Genomic DNA, 6,000 nt, shown 5'->3' on the forward strand with positions numbered 1-6,000 from the left:
AGCTTCTGATTACCCCTTTCTAGTCCTTCTCTATCGTACACGATATATCTGCTCATCCAACAACAACCCTTCCTAATCCTTCTTTATCATTTTTTTTAGGTTGTTTTATAGACATCCCGCAATGTTATGAATCCACCTCACATCCAAAAATTTCCTCAAAAATTCCAGCTTTGTCCCTCATAGTTCTGAAGCCACCCCACCCCAAAAACAAAAAGAAACACCAAACATCTCCGTTTGACGAGCACCCATCCCAAAACCCCATCAACATAGTATCTCCGACCTCTCTCCTCCTCTCCTTAACACCCTGTGAGTCCCACCACCCAAACTCACCAAGCTCGTTTCCAAAGAAAATACAAAAGAACGTAATAGTCCTTCATTTCAATTAAGCAAGAAAATCCCCAAATTCTAGGGGTGTATACTCGCAGAGAATTGTAGAAACACGCACTTATAAAATGAAAATTAGAAGTGCAGAACTACATATTAAATCAACAAGCACTAATTGTCTTGGCAATTGATACCATATATCATGACAGAGAATTCATATGAACGAGAATATGAACTTTAGAAAAGGTGGTGCCATGGTGAGTGGATGTGTGTGAGGTTGTTGCCTGCCGGCAAATAATAGGATGGTTGGATTTTCTTTTTCTCACCTTAATTCAAATACGGATAAAAGAGAAAGTTCACTTGACAAATTTTAAGTGTGAGATGTCTTCATAAGATTGTGGGGTGTTAATTGAAGGCCCAAACACAGAAAATACAAAGCAACATATGAGCTTCCAAAACAACAGCAAAAGAGAAGCCCAACCAGATAGCTGAGCCCAATATGGAAAAACACACAAGAAAACCCTAAACTCCTGGATCCTCTGCCGCTACCAAAGTGCTTGCTGCTGACCACGATCCAGTCCCCTGCAAATCGCCGGAGATAAGAACCGGCCAAGCCCCTGAAACAGAAAAAGAAACAAATTTCATCGTCCTTGAGCAACCTCCACACACCTTCAAATCGACTAGGAGAATGAAGGGAAAGAAAAGAAACAAATTTCATTGCTCTCGAACAACCTCCCCACAATTCTTCTCTATCTTACACAATATATCTTCTCATCCCACAACCTTCCCTTCAACATGGGGCTGCCTAACCCACTTTCCTCCATCAATATTCAGTTCTTCATCAACCTATGCGCACTCTTTTGAGAATTCAACTTAATTATAAGGAATATGAAGCCAGCAGCTCTTTGCAACTACTTGTGAATTATGTCTTGATTTGCGTTCATTTAAGTTGGTGGTTAGCCTTCGAATTGTTCTCCCCCATCAATTTTTAGAAGAGATCAAACTAAACTAGACTCAGGTGTTCATATATTTATTGGAGCTAAATATCGACAATACATAAAACTCCATCACTATGAAGCCAAATTGTATCAAGACTTTGTAACAGCAGCTCAAATGTCAGGAGTCGACTTGGAGGAGAAGACATGGTATTGGTAGCAAGCGGGTTCGGCACTAGTTAACCGAACCCCCAATTCCATGTTCACGTCTATCAGCTAATCCTCAACTCTTATGTTCGGCGCTTAGCTTCCGAACACTGAACTTTTTGTCAAATTTTGTGTTCGGCATGTTAAAACATATGATTCAATCTAGTTGTATTTTGTCCCAAGAGGATTCAAAGAAAAGATTAGGGCAGAACATTGCAGCTTAAACCTCACTTGTATACTTAGGGTGTGTTTGTTTGGGCTCACTAAGTTTCATTGGACTGGACTAGACTATAGTCCAGTGTTTGTTTGGCGCGGGGATTAAGTTTAATGGGATTAGCCGGTACTCGCTCCGACTAACCCCTTCGCTAAACGTTCTTGGCGAGAACCCCCAATTCTCACGGGATTGCTAAGCCCGTCTTCGAGAGTGTTGCTCGCTCGCTCCTCATTCTTGGTCGTCCTCCTCTCTGGTCCTCCTCGCTGGTCCTTCTCGCTTGTCCTCCTCATCTTCATCCAGTAAATTCCAAATCCGACGACCTATTTCTATGATTTTGTTTTGTAGATTGTGAAATCATTATTGGGTTCTGATTGATTTTGTTGTTTTGGGTTCGAAATTATTAATGGGTTTTGATTGATTCCTCCTATAATCCTTCTAGTTGTTATGCTTATATATACCTTCTAGTTGTTTGGCTTGGGTTTTTGACGGATCGGGGTAGTGCTGGTAACCCCAACAGGAGTTCTAGCTGGCGATGCCCCTGTGGCTCTCAGTGTTGGTGTTGATGGCCACGACTTGTGTGTAGTAGGCATGGGTGATGTTCTAGGTGAAGCCTTCTTTGTAACAGAAGGCTTTGCTTTTGCTTTCTAGGATTTGCAGGTTGAGATACTTTTCCAACTGATTTTTGGGGCTTTTGCGTAGCACGTTTTTTATTAATATCATTCGCCTTTGTAGACGACATTTCGGCTTTCCTTTCATCAAGAATTCGCTGCATGGCTATAAACTGTGCTTCTTTGTTGTCGTAGTTTTTATCGCCTGCAATGGCTTATTCCTTGCCGTGCTAGCAGTGCTTGTGCCAAGTACTTGACTATATTTGAGCCACTACTTTGTTGCAATTTTGCATCTCAACCAAAGCTACGCAATTTGGATACCTTGACTATTAGTCTACATCTAGCTTTCTCTCCCCTTTTAACTATTCTACTTGAACTTCAGCTTGTATGGGATCCGGGGCATGCATTTTGCAAATTAAGCTATGCAGCTTTTGCGTTAGTTTTCTTGTTCCGTTCCAAGTGGATGAGGTTAGACCATGATGAATTTGAGGTATTTGTACTGTCCGACAAACAAGGGTTTACCTTCAGTTATGAAATATTCCTTGTTGAGTTCTTCGATAATGCTAATGCATATGTGCTGCCAGTGTCATTGACAAGTTTTGGGTTACCTATTTTCGTCGCTTCAAAACTTGTCAAGGAAAAATATTCTTGTTATTTTCAGAAGTTTCTTTCCATGCTTTTTTCTCTAGCAGTGGGTACAGAGCCATTGGATGGTCTTTTCACTATAAATTCGAACCCATTCCAAATGGAGACATTTGAGAACATGTTGGTAACTTGGGTAACACAACCTACTGCTCGATTTTTACTGGATGGCATGCATTACCATGGTGTGCTGAACATGGCATTTCTATCGGAGTCACAGAGGCTTTTGCAAGTTATAGAGAATATTTCTAAGTACATGAGTCTATTGGTAGCTTCCTATCTTGCTTATGCAAATCAAATCCATGTGGTTCTTGCCTTCTATATTGACAGCATTGGTATACTAACTGATTTTGGCAAGCATTTTGATGGTGATGAGTATGTATCCTGGTTCCACTTCAATGCTAAATAAAACATCGACCTGATGGCAGCCTTGTTTATGGTTTATACGACTCATATTCGTTTAATGGAGATGTATTTTCCAGATCCTACTACCTCATTGCCTCCTGCTCAGGTTCTACCTCCAGTATTTATACTTGTTCTTTGTTTGGTTTCACATTTTCATATGCTTGAATCAGATCATATCTATTTGGGGAAGGGCAATCAGGTTCCTGCTACCGATATTAATTGCATGCATAATTGGTTGAATGGGAATGTTTTGCATGTTGGCACATGGTTTGGGGAAGCTATAGTGTTCTTATCGCTACACATATGGAATGAAATTTTGCGCAGTCATTTTGTTCTAGTTGATCCTTTTCATCACCATGGTATATGGAGAGTTACCTTAGCAAATATGAGAGCAGCACTAGATTCTGCAATTTGGTTTTCTGTGTACACGGGATTTACTATAATTGGTTGGAATCTTTTCATTGCTCTAGTTCGTGTGAACATGATCCATATTCTTTATGGGGAAGGAATAAAACCATCACTTTCACGACGTGTTCGGGGTTTAAACAAGACAGCGTGGAAGCGAAACGCTTATCTAATTCACTTCTTCACCTACGCAGTCCAGAGTAACGAAGTTGCTGTAATATGGTTCCTCACAAGTGATAGTGAGGCTCCCATCTCTTGTTTATCTAGTAATACAGGCTCCCATCTCTTGTTTATCTTCATGTATGTAATGTGTGTACTGTGTGTGTGTACAATGGGAGTCTTCCATGTGTGTACTGTGTGTGTGTACTCTGTGTGTGTGTGTGTCTGTGCATGTGTGTGTACTCTGTGTGTGTGTGTATGTATATAATGTGTGTAATCTGGGTGTATGTCTGTGCGTGTGTGTGTGTGTGTCTTTGTGTGTGTGTGTGTGTAATCTGTGCGTCTGTGTGTGTGTGTGTGTAATCTGTGCGTCTGTGTGTGTGTAATCTGTGCGTCTGTGTGTGTGTGTAATATGTGCGTCTGTGTGTGTGTACTGTCTGTGTGTGTGTAATCTGTGCATCTGTGTGTGTGTGTACAGTCTGTGTGTGTGTAATCTGTGCATCTGTGCATATGTATAATCATATTGCACGATAATTATTAATAAACAAAATGGTGGGAATGTGCCATTTTCTAGATTTTGGGAGCAATCTAAGGCCCTTGTGAAGGAGAAATGTAATCTGTGTGTGTGTGTGTGTGATATGTGCGTCTGTGTGTGTGTAATCTGTGCGTGTGTGTGTGTACGCTGTGCGTGCATGCGTGTGTACTTTGTGTGTGTGTGTGTCTCTGTGTGTGTGTGTATATAATGTGTGTAATCTGGGTGTGTGTGTGTGTGTGTGTGTGTGTAATCTGTGCGTGACAGATCATGATTTCATCTTCATTAGTTTCTAAATGTTTGCTTCTTCTTCAATTGTTCATTCAACTCATGGCATGAATGTTTATTGTAGTTGTGATTTATTTAACATAATCTGCTGGAAATACGTAGTTGACCCGAGTGTTGAATTAATTCTTGAAGCTAATTTAGTCTTCCAAATATTTTAGTGCCTGCAGGTTGGTCAAATGAATAATAGAGATCCCCATGCAAATAAATTGTGCTTGGAAGATGCAACCAAATACATAAGACAGCAGCTGTAGGCTATGCACCAAGATGGTTGACTTGTTTTAATTTCTTTATTCTGCCTTAGCATTGGTATATTATGTAACTTGTCTATAGTAAATATATCCACAGAGGCTAGGATTGATGAAAGTTTAGTGAATGATGTTTTAAGAGTCAATCAATGACAAAGATTGACTTGTCACAAGTATCTTCTTATGTACTTGTATTTGTTGAAGTTGCATGTATTGGGCACTATTCTTTTTCTTCTTTTGGGTGATAGAGTTTAAACCAAGCTACATTTGCAAATTAAACTCAACTATTTATAAATAGTATGTCCCAACTATAGTATGTCCCAATTCTATTAGCAGGTAATAGAAACAAAACAATTTTCCTCTTTTTTTAAGATTCATAATATACATGGCAAAAATATGCTCCAATTAACCCATATCATGATATTTGTAGCATTACTCTATTACACAATGACAAAAATTTGTAGTCCTAGTCTAAGCAAACACAAATCTGGTGAACAGTACTGTTTTTATTATCCTGCTTCTTAGTCCGACACTGCACCAAACGCTTCACTAAGTTAGTCCAGCTTAGTCTAGTCTAAGCCAGTCCAGCTTAGTCCCTGCAGCTAGTCCAGTCCGAGACAGTCCAGCGCAACAAACGCACCCTTAGGGTTTTGGTCACAATGCCACCTTACACCTCATTTAAATTAGTTAGCTAACAAAAACCTTCAAGACCACATAGCTTACACCAAAGCAAATCCATCTCAGCGTTACACTTGCAGTTTTGGACTGAGTCAACATATTGGCCGTTACAAATTTAGAAAAAAATAAGCCATTGTTATAAACTTTGTATTTCAGTGTGATTGTGTAAATCCTAAATTAGATTTGATTCTAGTTATTCTACCCTATTAGGACTTGTATTCCTTTGAGGAGAAGGATTCTTCCCTCTCTTATTAATATAAGGCTAAATAGCCAAAATGGTCCCTGAGATTTGCATAATCAATCGAAATGGTCTCTGAGGTTGAAAATCAATAGAAATGGTCCCTAAGATTGTCCATCA

This window comes from Malus sylvestris, chromosome 6 (genome assembly GCF_916048215.2).
Source record: "Malus sylvestris chromosome 6, drMalSylv7.2, whole genome shotgun sequence".
Taxonomy (NCBI): domain Eukaryota; kingdom Viridiplantae; phylum Streptophyta; class Magnoliopsida; order Rosales; family Rosaceae; genus Malus; species Malus sylvestris.